The sequence below is a fragment of the Lipophrys pholis genome, assembly GCF_963383615.2.
Source record: "Lipophrys pholis genome assembly, chromosome: 6".
NCBI lineage: Eukaryota > Metazoa > Chordata > Actinopteri > Blenniiformes > Blenniidae > Lipophrys > Lipophrys pholis.
The window spans coordinates 10,475,558-10,489,925 of NC_137629.1; the positions used below are offsets into that span (position 1 = coordinate 10,475,558).

The 14,368-nt window shown below is 42.5% G+C and overlaps 1 long non-coding RNA gene across 1 annotated transcript; it reads right to left on the reverse strand.

Annotated features, from left to right (window-relative positions):
* Positions 1 to 1,361: 1,361 nt before the first annotated feature.
* On the reverse strand, positions 1,362 to 2,307 carry LOC308110603. Its single transcript, XR_013935399.1, has 3 exons — positions 2,225 to 2,307; positions 1,905 to 2,054; positions 1,362 to 1,478 (listed from the first exon to the last, which is right to left on the reverse strand). It is a non-coding gene; the product is annotated as an uncharacterized lncRNA (long non-coding RNA).
* Positions 2,308 to 14,368: the final 12,061 nt, after the last annotated feature.

Genomic DNA, 14,368 nt, shown 5'->3' on the forward strand with positions numbered 1-14,368 from the left:
AGGAGGAGGAGAGATGGGAGGAGGAGGAGAGACGACTGCGGGAGAGAAGAAAGAGGCGACGCAACCGGGTAACTGTACTTTACTTCAGTGAAAATATAGAGCATACTTTTACTTTCACCCCATGACGTTTGGCCCCAATTAGCTGTAGTTTTTACTCCATTACATGTCTAAAATGCACCTCATGATTAATCAGCCATTAAAATGTCACCTTCATAAAAATGTTGTTTTTTCAATAGTTACTACTAGTAGTTGTTTTACCGCTGCAGAAGCCATTTGTACTTCCTTTAGTTTATTGTAGTTATTGGGAAGAGATAAATTTCACCAGTAATTATGATTATGTCCTTTTCCCCTTTTTTGATTATGTGTTACCGAAAACGGGAAGCCTCATACTGGGCTTTTTTATTATTTTAAAAGTGTTTCCAATTGTCTTATATCACTGGCTTTTAATTAAGATTAGATAAGATATCCTTTATTTATCTCACAACAGGATAGTAAAAAAGAAAGAAGCACACACAGCAGAAACTAGAAAAAGTTAAAAATACAATATAAAATAGAAATAGATTGATGTTTAAATGTGTATAAATGTGCTGTTATGTCTCCCAGGTCATCCTGGCAGCGCTGCAACAACACCGCCACAGGCCTACAAGTTGGGCTGTCACTCGAAGCAACGACTGGTGGGAGAGGATAGTGCCTGGCTTCACAAGCACACAGTGGCTGCAGAACTTCCGGATGTCTGAAGAGACCTTTCGCTACCTGTGTGGGAGAGTGTGTCCGGCGATGTCCTAAATGCATGAAGTATTTGTAAATAGAGCTGTATATATTTGAAGAACCTGTTTGGTGTTGTGTTATTTCAAAAACCTGTTACTGTTACCCGAGTTAGTTTTGTTTTTCTTGTTCTACTTGTTTCAGGCTGCATTAAATCTGCAACACTGATCTTTGTGCCCTTGTTGTCCATCTACAAACCAAACAAATCAGAAAGCTCACTGCTAACAACCCCATACAAGTCTTTCTGAAAGCATCTGACAGAAAAAATAATCTGAATTGTAACAAGTTTTCATTCCAAACTTTTTCCTCACAAAATACGGCTCAGTTCACACCACAGTCAGAGTGGAGACCTCCAGCACATCACAAGTGTTGACCAAAAAGTAGATGCGCATATTGGGGTATGAAAAAACTATTTATTGGAACATATTATTTACATATTTGAACATATTATTTACATATTTGAACCGGCTATTCATTTGGCCCTGTGCCATGCTGGGCTCCCAGGGCCTGGGCAAGCAAAGCCACCCCCTGGCGCCGTTCCTCCTGCCTCTCCTCCTGGCGGGCCCGGACCTCCTCCAGACGTGTACGCTCCCGCTGCTCCATTTGCTGGCGCTGAAACTCCCTATTGAGGTGTGCCTCCCGCTCATCTGAGGCCTGCATCTCCCTCAGGAGCTCTGTCAGGTGGTGGTGTTGCTGCTCCCGCCTCCTCCTGCCTAAACAGCAAACGGCGAAAGAACTTTGCATTGGACAGTAACAATATAATAATACATTTAATTTGGCAGCGCCTTTCACAGTACTCAAGGACACTTCACAGAAGTATAAATATACAAAACAGTGAATATGCAGCTTGAAACGTCACAAGGATGTGTGGGAAGACACTGCCAGGGTGGAGCCTATCACCTCGCTGCTCTGCACTTTAATTGTTTGATCATAATCTGTTGTTGAGTGACGTTAAGCATGAAAATAATAATATAAACATCCAGCTGCAAAAACAGCAGAAAATATATCAGTACTCTGCATCATTTGTGCTGTGCATTGTTAGGTATTTATCACAGTATTCAATGTAATGGTGCATGTATATACTTCTACTTAACAGAATACCAGTACTGCAATAACAACATGTAAAAGCTACTCCTTACCCGGGCGCTGCTGGAGCGACACATTCCCAACCCCTGGACGAGGTGGTGAGGCTGGTGGTGATGGGGTTGGGAGTGACGGTGTGCTGCACCGCCCCTCCACACTACTGGGTCCAGGGGAGGTGAAATCCTCACCCATCGACTCACTTCCTCCTGCAGAAATGTAAACAAACCACACGTTCAGACTGCGCCGATAACTGGGGCTGAAGCTCACTAGCTAAAAGCCGCGTGCTAAAGCAACTAGCATAGCCGCATGCTAAAGCTAACAGGCTCGCGCCTCGCGTGAATACAAAAAGCATGGATTTCAGAGTTTAAAAACTTACCATCTCCCTCCACCAGAGACTCCAGCAGGGCCGTGGCGCTGTCCAAACCGGCTTCTCTTCCCTGACTGGCCGGTCTGTGGCCATAAATTTGGTCCATGGCGTCCAACCACCGCCAGTGCAGGACTTCTACTAAAGCCGTTACACCTCATCCTCTCCGACACCGCCCTGAAGGTTTTCTCATTCCTTACTGCCCCGTCTAGCTCTTTTTGAATTTGCTCTTCTCCGATTATGGAGAGGAGCAATTGCACTTCTTCAGTCGTCCAAGGATCCATTCTTCACTTTCTTTACTGATTTGAAACGGCGGGCTTGCCGGTAGAGTAGCGGTTGGGTTGTCACAGACCAATCAGCAGACGACAGTGTTGAAGCTCCTCCCCCTCATATCCGGGAGGTTGCGCCTGGTATCCCAAACGGAGGGGTAGCGAGGGGTAGCGAGAAATGGTTACCAATGGCACCTGTTGGTATCGGTAACTGTGACAGTGGAAACACACACCAAACAGTTACCACAGGTCCTGTACCGGTACCAAGGGGCGCTGTGGAAACGGGGCTTAAGTGGAGCCAGCGTAGCACCAGTTTAGCCCCTGTTTGGCCGCGGCTTTGGCAGTGAAAAGACAAAGAACTGGTGCTAAGCATGGCCCTGGCTCCGAACTAGCACCTGGTTCTTTCTGGTGGAAAAGCCCCCTCATTGGCTCTGAGCTGCTCAACCTCACAGTGGCGTTGATCCTCCGGTCACTTAAATAAAATTCAGACACTGAGAGGAAGCAGCAGGTTGGAGCCCACAAAGTAGATCAGACCCCACTGGGGGAGTGTGTTCTCAGGTTACGCACGCACGCACGCACGCACGCACCCACGCACACACGCACGTACGCAGGCAGGCATGCACAGTGTTAGATTACAGTTAAAAAGATGTGAAGTGACTAATTGCAACGGTGGGGTCATGTTTATGATCTCAGCTACTTCACAACACAGTGTTTCTTTAAATATAATTCAACATAAAAATGAATCTACTACGATCAATTTCAAAATGAAATGATAAAAAAAATGGACATTCAATGCTCTACGTTATCAAAATCACTTAAAGTGTTTTTAGGTGCGTAAATCCTTACAAAGTTATAATTCCTTTAAAATCACTCAATGTATATAGTGTCTCTACTGGTTTAAGATTATCACCTAGTTTCACAGTATGTACAATAAGAGCTGAAAACATACCTGAGAGGAGCTCAAACAGATCTATCTATCTATCCATCCATCCATCCATCCATCCATCCATCCATCCATCCATCCATCCATCCATCCATCCATCCATCCATCCATCCATCTATCTGCTGTACTTCACACATCTGTCTACACGTTGTCTGTGTATACAGGTTGGTTACCTTGGAGAGAAGAAAGTAAACTGTGAAGCTACAAATATCACACAGGAAGTGAAACGTCTCACTGCTTTCAAACTAAAAGTGGACTGAATCCAGTTTGAGCCTGTTGCAATGATACAAGCATCAACATGATGACCATCACTCATTTTCATACCACAGCATTTTGAAGTCAATGGTTTTCTGACTTTGTTTTGTCATCATTTTCTCTCTCTCTTTATTGTCTGTTCTGGTACTTTCTGTCAGTTTCTGCCATCTCATACTTGAAAATGTATGTTTTATTTGAATGCAGTGATGGCAGTTCGAATTTAGACTTTTCAGTATTCTAAACTAATTTAACTGATACACTTCATTTCACTATACAAATATAGGGTTTTGGTGATTTATCTGATTCAAGAAATAGATTTGTTTGCAATCCATCAAAAATTAAGATCACAACGGAGTCAAAACAAGCAAAATTCAAAAATATAGGTTCAGGAGTAAATCCTATCTTTTACAGTATGAGTTGTTTGGTTGCTTTCAGTGCTTTTTTATGCAGTTGATTAAAAACATGCACTATTATCGCTATTCTTATGAAAACCTATAAATTTCTATCAAAGAAAGCCCCCCCCCCCCCCCCCCCCAAACTTTGCCCTCGAGTCTGCAGAATTATTTCTATCCTGAAGTATTAATTTTACATTAATTTCATTATCAGGTTTTTTTTTTTATGTTTCATTAGAGGTTTTAGTCGATTTTGGTTTAGTTTCCATTTTAATCACTTTCTTAAGTGAAGTACACAAACCTGCCTCAAGTGTTACAAATGCTCTTATTGCAGTGTTGTTTCTTTATACCAGTAATGTGGCTCATCTTTCATATATCAGCTACATTTTAATTTCAGTGTCAAAACAATAAACAGAAGAGACTCCTAGAGCTGTTATGTCCTTATTTGGCCACACGGTGGCAGCTCAGCCTCATAAATGTGTAAAAACTTCTATTGACTGTGAGACGTTTGTTTTTCTGTGAAGTGGCAGGTTGGTTTTAGAGACATTGGGGCCATGAAGAGAGAACCTGAGCAACACAGAAACACGAATCATTATTAACACATTAATGAATTCCTTGCTTGGAGAAATAATATTTTTTCCCCCCTATTTGTCATGGTTTATTTGTCTTCACTCACAGCTTATTATAATTAATTTAAAGTAGAGTTCAGACTCAGAACAAAAATAATTGGTCACTCAAATGTATCCACCGAACAGTGCAGACTCAGCAGTCTGATAAAATGACCCTGCAAGTCCATCCTGAGGGCAAATAGAACTGAACCACATTTCACATGAGAAATCACCTGCATGCAGTTACCCAGCTGGTCACCTGGGAAATAAACCAAGGAAGGAAAGCTCTAGCTGTGTTGTCTGTCCAACCAAAAATTAAAATTTCTAGCTCAAAAAGTCTCTGACTTTTTCATTAGATTTCTGTAAACCATTGTTCCCACACTTTTGATTACCTTCATTCTACTATTCATTGTCCAATAGGCATAACAAACTCCCCCATATACAACTCAGGCTACATTTACACATACCAAGTTTTTACAAAAACAGATATTTCTCTCTCTTCGTTTACAAAAAAATCTTAATTTACACCTGATTGTTTATCAAAAATAAAAGTAATTTACATGAACTGCATATATACCTGGTTCAAAGCTACTTTGCAAACTGTAAACACAGGTCACACACAGATGATGCCAATGACGCTTTCATCCATATTGTGAACTAAATCGCCACCTACCTCTCTTTAGATACAAACAGAAACCCACAGTTTTTCCAAATCCCCACTGGCCAGAATTTTCAGAAATCATTGTTTGTTGTGACTCGTAGCTGCATTTATGTGTAAATGCAAGGTTCAAAGGCAGAGAAATAGCACAGTCTTTTAAATAATAATAATAATAATAATAATAATGATGATGCATAGTCTTTATATAGTACTTTCCAGGGCACTGAAAGACGCTTTACATTGCATTATTCATTCGCTCCTTACTTGATGGTGGTAAACTACAGACACAGCTGCCCTGGGGTAGACTGACGAAAGCGAGGGCTGCCAATCAGTGCCATCAGCCCCTCCGACCACCATCAACCACTCACTCTCACACTGCCAGGCAGTTTGGGGTTCAGTGTCTTGCCCAAGGACACTTTGGCATGGAGGCAGGCAGAACCTGCAACCTTCCGAATGGGAGACGACCGCTCTACCAACCAACCCATGCTGCCCCATGAGTACGCAGTTACGTGTAAACGTGGCCTCAGTAGCAGCATTGTTTGGCAATGACCATACACTCACTTATGCTCACAGCCCATCACTTTAAAAAGAGAAGCTTGTTCAAACTAAGGGTGCAAATTAGGACCTTTTGTATTATCATGAGGGTTGATTTGTGTATTTTATGGCCAATATCACTTTATAAAAATCAGTTTGGAAGAAATGACAAGTCCATCCATCCATCTTCTATCTCGCTTATCCAGTTCAGGGTCACGGGAGAAATGAGAAGTGAAAGTAAAGGTACGTTTACACTTTGTTCCTGGCAGCCACGGCAGCCCCATTTCAGGCCACCATGAACAAAGCGGGATGGACGTGGGACAACACAGGGGGACGGGATGGGCAAACGTAACAGGTCGTGATTTTCGTGGGTGCTGTGCCAGATTTTAAAACTGTCAAAAGATTTACCAGGCAGCCATGGCACGGATGAGAAACTTCCGGGAGTAGCCCGTAACAAAATGGGATGAACGTCACAAAACGTGGTCGCACGTAATTGGCCGTAATAGAACTTGTCGGCGGTCCGTAGTGGGACGGGAGGCTTACAGAAGGTGAGGTTGAGTGCGCGTTCTATCACGGTTGTTTCACGGTTGCTTCGCGTTTTATCACGTCGCGCTGCGCTACGTCGGTTCTCACGGCGTACTTACAGTGTATGGTAGTAGTTTCATCACGTTCAATCACGGCTTATCCCGGCGTCTGACGGTTTGAGGACCCAACGCGTTGCGTTCTACTTCGGTCTGCCATGGCGCGCACGGTCTGGAGGAAGCCTGTCCCGAAAAAAAAGTTTCATTCGAGTATGAGCAATTAACGACAGAACACCTTCTACAAGCTCTGCCACCGAAAACGAAATCAAGAGGTATGTATGCACCTAGCTAAAGACTCAGGATACAATGATTGCCTTCACTTTTGGTGGCCCTTTGGGGCGTAAACATGCTTCAAAATGGCCCGACGTCCACATTTCATCCGTAGAAAGCCTTGACAGAATGTGAAAAATGTGCCACGCCTTCCTCAGAATTCCTGAAAATCCCACGCCGCACTATGTTTCGGGCAAACGGGGCCGCCGTGGCTGCCGGGAACATAGTGTAAACGTACCCTTGCTAAATATGTGAACTGGTCCAAGAAGAGGTTAAAGAGATTTGATTCCTTCCCCACAGTCTGTCCTCTCCTTTTCTCTCTTTCTATCCTCTCACCCCAACTGAAACAGTATTAAGTCTCAACCTTTGTGTATGGTTCTGCAGGTTTCTTCAGTTTAAAATTTAGTTTCCCTTCTTTCCACTGTCTCCTCTGCTTGTTCAAGAGGATATACACCTTGTTGGTTTTTCTCTTTAAAAGTGTCTTGAAATGACTGTGTTGTGTTTGATGCCAATAGTAAATAAAATTGAACTGAATTGAAATTAATTAAAGACATCTCCCGAACTCATCATGCTCTGGCTGAGAAAAAACAACCTTAACAGGTTCCTGATACAATGAGGCAATAAAGCATTTCTATTCATTTAATGTAACAAAGTTTGCAAACTGCAATATTACAGCAGTGTACACATTAGAAATGAAACGGGGCTGGTTAACTGTCCGTTTCACAGCAACCTCAGTTCCAGTAAAAGCCGTTCGTTCGTTCGTTCGTTCGTTCGTTCGTTCGTTCGTTCTGTTGGGGTTTATGGTTGGTTCTTAGCATATAATTACTGTAAGTAATAGATTACTAAAAGTAATAAATCACTGGAAGTAATTTATGAAAAATTGAAATTATTAATGGAAGTAAACGGTCATTTACTCATTAACAACTCCTGAAGTAATTGAATAATTACTTTAAAAACAAAAAAATGAATAAATTATCAAAAATAATTTATTAATAAAGAAATTATTAATTTGCATAAATTTCTTATTTATGTATTAATAATAAATCGGGGCACCACCAGATAAACTGGAAATAACTACTACCAAAATATCAGTCTCGTTTGTAATGAGTTTATTTAAGTTAGTTAATATTTATGCATAAAATATAACAATCTTAAATAAATTGGAAGGTGTGAGATCCGAGCACAGACTGTTACAAACCAGTGAATTGTCAACAATAAATACACAATAATCACCAAGAATCGTTCAATTCAGTTAACAGGCGTTTATTAATAAAAATGTATTAATTCATAAATAATTCTGAAATCATCTCATAAATCAACACATTCAAATAGCAAACGACATCTAACACAGAGATCTAATCTATTAAACAGCAAACACTATGTACAAAGAGTGTGTGTGTGTGTGTGTGTGTGTGTGTGTGTGTGTGTGTGTGTGTGTGTGTGTGTGTGCGTGGTCTGGAGCGACGAGGGGGTGTAATGACCTCGAACGTCCGCCAGGTGGAGGCAGAAGTCTTCGGGTCAATGTGAGGAGGTGTAATGACCTTGAACGTCCACCAGGTGGAGGCAGACGTCGGCGGGTCAATGCGGTGACTGTGACGACCACTAGGGGCGTGCGGCGGTGCGCAGAGGGAGAGCGCAATGACCTGATGTGTCCACCAGGTGGATGTTAAGAGGGATTGCGATGACCCACGCAACCACTAGAGGCGTTTGACTCGCTCTTTCTGGGGACGCGGCGGTTGCTTAGCGGCCAGATAAACAAGACGTCCGTCGAGCGCGCATGCGTGAGGGCGGTCTCGGAGCAAGTTAGTCTACCGAGGGCGTAACGAACGGGCGGTTCCGTTGGCCCGGTTCTGAGCACTGGAGTCCTAAGTGGAGGTCGGGACCTGCAGTCAGAACTCTTGTGATCAAGACAGATCTGCTCTGCAGCAGATAACATGCAGTTGTTACATGCAGTTTGTGTGACCTTATCTTGATCGGTTAAGGGGGGCGCGTGGCTGCGGGTTAGTGGAAGAGGGGGAGAGAAGAGAAATACAGAGAATTCTTGCGATGCTCGGTTCTGAACCCTGGTTCCTCCACACAGAGCTCCCAGTGGGCCTGGCGCTCACTTGGACCTCTGGTTCTGAGGTGGAAAACCAGAGTCATGGACTTGGTTGGTGCGTGTTAATGCGCATACACAAACAACATGAGATGCTGCGGCCTTATCAGCGGCACATTGAAACACACATTGCAGGTTAACAGAACAACTATTCTCTGCCCAGACAAAAGCTCTTACCCTTCGTGGTTTGGTTCTGGACAGCACCGTCCGTGGTGCTGTTGGTTCTGTGAGGCTGTGGTAACTGGTTGTTACCGGGTTCAGCGTCCTGAATTCAGAGACTTGGCTTACGCTGCAGGAGTAGACAGCTGAGAGGGTGATTTTGGAGAGGAGACGATGGCTCTGGCCTCCCGAATCCCCCAAAAACAGGAAAAATAGAGGAAAACAGAAGATGTAGTCCAAACTGGGTCCTGCTCGTCCAGCGGGCTGGGCTTGGTGTTTCTTCTGTTCTTTTGCTCTCTTTACCATCCTGAGGCAAGCAGAGACTTGTGTCTCCCTCGATGGTCAGTTGAGAAGCCGAGAGATTTGGTCGGAGAAGTTTCACCCAGGCTAGAATTTCGGACCCCTGTGGTGTTCGGGTCGGATTCGAGCATCCTCATTGGCCACTTCCGGGGTCTGGCTCGCTCCCCTGCTGTTTTATGGCCTGTTCATTGTTGCTGGTGTTTTTCCTTCGGGCGAGAAACCTCTGGAGGAGTTCATGGAATCTTCAGCCCCAACAGTTCGTTCGTTCGTTCGTGCAACTGATCATGACGTTTTCACATTTGAAAGCTGGTCAGAGGAACTTCCATCCATTTTCTCCTACTTATCCGTTTCCGGGTCATGGGGGTGTCAGTCTGAGCACTGTCACCAAGATCACATTGCATCGACTAAGAACCTTTCCTGTGGGTGGTGAGCCCACGGGAAGCTGGGGCACTGCATGGGACATGAACCCACTACCTTGAGATGGCGAGTCTCATGCTCTACCAACTGAGCTAGCCAGGGCCCTGTCAGAGGAACCTTTCACTTATCAAAGTGGATCAGGCTATTCATGTGATTTCACACAAGCTGTTTGCTCGGCTAGCTCGTGATCTGGGTAGCAGTGCTCAGACTGACACCCCCGCGAAACGCATAAGTGGGACAAAATGGATGGATGTTTCCTCAAAAGGTAATATTCTCTGAAGCTGAGTGGTCCTTACATGACTCAGCAGTGTATTCATACTGTTATACTTTGGATAAAATAAGTGATATGACAACACAGCTCACGTTCTTTTACCTCCAACATGGATGGAGACATCAGACATCTCTTTGTCTGACTTGACAGATTTAATCCTCCCTCTCTGGAGATTATTGAACCTGGAGCCAGATTTTCAGTGGTGCCGACTTTAGTGGTGTTGAACAACACAACGACTGTTTCAACTGAAAATGCATCATTTTTGCATCTTTGCTTCAGAAAAGTTTACATTACACAGCAACATTTTAAAAAAAGATGTCTATTTACATGGAAACAGTAGAAATGTTAAAAACTAAGTAGTTTTCAAGTTGTGCCACTAGAGGATACTCTTTGTTTTTGTAATGAAACAACACACAAATACAGCAGAGCTATATACATAAGCCATAAACACTAACAATGGGAGTAGATGGACATTCTAGTGGACAGACGACCAAGTTAGATTTTTATTACGGTTACGATCAACTATTAAACTACCAAGTCCCAGGAGAATATGGACTGGGAGTCTTCAGAAAAACTTCCTGCCTAACCTAGAAATATCTCAACAAATACAGAATTTTTTATTTTTTTTAATGAAAAAGAATGGGTACTTGATTTTTGTCTCTTTAAGGATCTCAAAGTTTTGTAATGTCAGAAAGTACACAAACCTTGGTACAGACAACAATATAAATGGCCTGTAAAAATAATGACAAAATTTTATTGTGCTTAACTTGCTTTGAAGTTAAACCCACCAGTCATATGTTTATGTTACTATAATTGATCCAAAACAGCTTAAGAAATGTATTCAAACATGTCAAATACTGACTACTGAAACTGCTACCACTCAACTTGAACTAACACCAGATGACTATAGACCATGAAAAGACCAGCATTAGACCAGCATGAATCATGAGACCAGTGTTAACCAGTATTAGATCAACAAGAACCAGCATTAAAGCAGTGTATTGGACCATTGTAACTAGTATTACACGAGTATATTCCAGCATTAGATGAGTATAGACCATCATTAAACCAGTGTAAACCAAGATTAGACCAGTACAGAACAGCATTAGACCACTGTAAACCAGCTTCAAACTGGTACCAACCAGCATTAGACCAGCACAGACCAGCATTAGACCAGTGTAAACCAGCATTAGATCAGTACAGACCAGCATTAGACCAGTGTAAACCACCAATAAACCAGTACAGACCAGCACTAGACCAGTGTAAACTAGCATTAGACCTGTACAGAACTGCATTAAACCAGTGTAAACCAGTTTCAAACAGGTACAGATCAGCATTAGATCAGTGTAAACCAGCATTAGACCAGTACAGAACAGCATTAGACCAGCATAGACCAGCATTAGGCTAGTGTAAACCAGCATTAGACCAGTACAAAACAGCATTAGACCAGTGTAAACCACCAATAAACAAGTACAGAACAACATTGGACCGGTGTAAACTAGCATTAGACCTGTACAGAACAGCATTAGACCAGTGTAAACCAGCTTCAAACTGGTACACAACAGCATTAGACAAGTATAGACCAGCATTAGACCAGTGTAAACCAGCACTGGATCAGTCCAACCCTGTGAAATCTTTTTTCAAAGTAAATATGGATCGCTTTACATGTACTTGTTTGAGGCGACATGGCTCGGTTGGTAGAGCGGTCGTCTCCCAATTAGAAAGTTGCAGGTTCAATTACCATCTCTGCCTGTCCACATGCCAAAGTGTCCTTGGGCAAGACACTGAATCCCAACTGCCTGGGTGAATGCAGTGTGAGAGTGAGTGGTTGGTGGTGGTCGGAGGGGCTGATGGCGCAGGTTGGCAGCCTCACTTCAGTCAGTCTGCCCCAGGGCAGCTGTGGCTCCATACGTAGTTTATCACCATCGAGTATGGAGTGAATGAATAATACAATGTAAAGCGCTTTGAGTCTCCTAGACAAAAGCACTATAGAAAACCCACACATTATTATAATGTACTTTCCACAAATTCGTTTGGTTCTTTTATTCACTACAGTTCAAAATTAAAAGCTTTTTTCCAATTTCACAAAGATGGACATTATTGTGTTATTCCAATGAAAACGGTCGAGAGGAACTTAAAAATTCCCCTGTCATTTCTATCTATGCTGGTGTTTTTTTTTGCATTTGAATCAATCCAGTACAAATATCTGAGGTAAAAAACTGAGGTACAAAGTCATTTATTTTGAAAGAACATGACTGAGAGGTTTGCTTAAACCATAAAGCACATGACAGCTTCTTGAAGACGTTTGAAGACGATGGGCTTTCATCTGATGAGTCAAAAAGCAACATATTCAGCATGTGTCGCCCCCACTGTTCAGTAATGTGTCACGGCCTGGGGCTGCTTCATTGATGTCAAAGCCCAAGATTTATTTCCATTAGCAGTCACAAGCAGCATGACAGCTACAGTGTACTTGAGAGGGACAGAACTCCGTCTGGATCTGGTTGCTTGCTCATCAGATATGTGAACAATAAGAGTGAAACAAAAAAAATAAAAATTTGCAAAGTGAATTTGGCAGGAAGAGTCTACACGGCACTCTATTTAAAGCTCATGTGGTCATTCGGACGTGGATCAACAGACTCTCTGAAATTAGAAGTCTGAGTCCCAGAAAAACTGAGGCCACCCTTCTGATTTTCCTACTCTCTTTTTCTCCTCTTCCCCAAAGCTCTATTGACATGTAGCACAAAGCAGCAAACCCATTTCATTAAAAATGCAAAGGGGAAAATCATTGAAGAATTCACAGTGAATTGATTTTGGCACCGTTCTGTTGGGTTTTAGATGAAAGTCCACATTAGATGCTCCAAAAAATATCCATTACAGACCAATTTTTGCCAAAGGTGCAGTCCGAGTAACAACAGACAGCAGTCATGGAATGTGATTTACCAGTGTGTGTGTGTGTGTGTGTGTGTGTGTGTGTGTGTGTGTGTGTGTGTGTGTGTGTGTGTGTGTGTGTGTGTGTGTGTGTGTGTGTATGTGCACGCGCACGTGTGTTTGTGTTCCTCTGTCCTCTCTGCTACTTATCAAACCTTTTGCTAAATTACTATACTTCAAAAGACATATTTCAAAATCAGGATAGAGCCAGTCTTTCCACTGTCTCAAACAGAGTAATTGTCACAATTTTAATTCTAGGATAGCTGCACACAAGTAAATTTTCACTTCTGTTGCACCATTTTCCTGCTTTAGCATTCCCCAAAGTGCTTGATATTAGGCACATCCACTCATTCACACACGACCTGACTCCCGACCATCTCTACCAACCGAGCCACGTCCAAGCTGTACCTGCTCTGCAGCTCTTCTATGTCTTTGTTACATATGGAGCTAACAATACTCATACAATTTCTTGACCGCTTGTCCGGATCAGTCTGTCAGACAGACAGACAGACAGACAGACAGACAGACAGACAGACAGTCTGTCTGTCTCTCTGTCTCAAAGTTCAGGGCCCACGGCTCATGCCTCCATCACATCTGCAGTGATTTGATTTATGAAAATCCACTTTTTTCTTTTTGCTTGTGTTACCCCCCACTTCAACCCACGATCTGTCCATCTGTCCTCTCCTTTTCTCCCAGAACAGCAGACATTCTCCACCCGAGTCTGGCTCTACAGGATTTTTCCTTTCCACCATCTCCTCTACTTGTTCATGTGTGTTTTCTCTAAAAGTGCCTTGAATACTGTATTGTATTTGGCGTTATAGAAATGAAAAGAATAGAATTGGTTGTGGCCCTGTGAGAAACCACCTGAGGAGAATCGAAGTGTACTATTTGGCTCAACTCAGACAAAACAAACACTGTTCAATCCAAGAGATGCCACTGCGGAGTCCTAGACGACAATATGGCTGCTTCCGGTGATCGCTGCCATTGTGTTTTCGCCAATTTGTTTCGAATTAATAAGGTCCAGAGCCAAGTGGATAAAAGAGGGAGGGAAAAAAACACCATATTCCACTAAGTTCTAAAAACATAGACAAGATAAAAAAAAATACAATTCACACTCTCATGATGAATGGGGAAGAATGCTTAGAACCAAAAAGTATAGCCAAGGAGATACTGAATTTCTTTAGCAACCTGTATACATTTTCTTATTAGAAACAAAATGCTGAGTTACTTTTCATTTAGTTAAAAGATCTGATTCCTGTAAATGATGAAAACTTTAGAAATGTTTGTGAGGAGGAAGATTTGAAAATTTAAGAATTCAACATATCATCAACAACAGACTGATCTCCAGGCTCAGATGGAATAATTGCAAACATCTACAAACATTTCTGGGAAGAAATTAAAACATTGCTATTTGAGGCAATAATGTAGTACTGGAAAGGAATTAGTGACGACAATGAAACAAGGCATGATTAAATT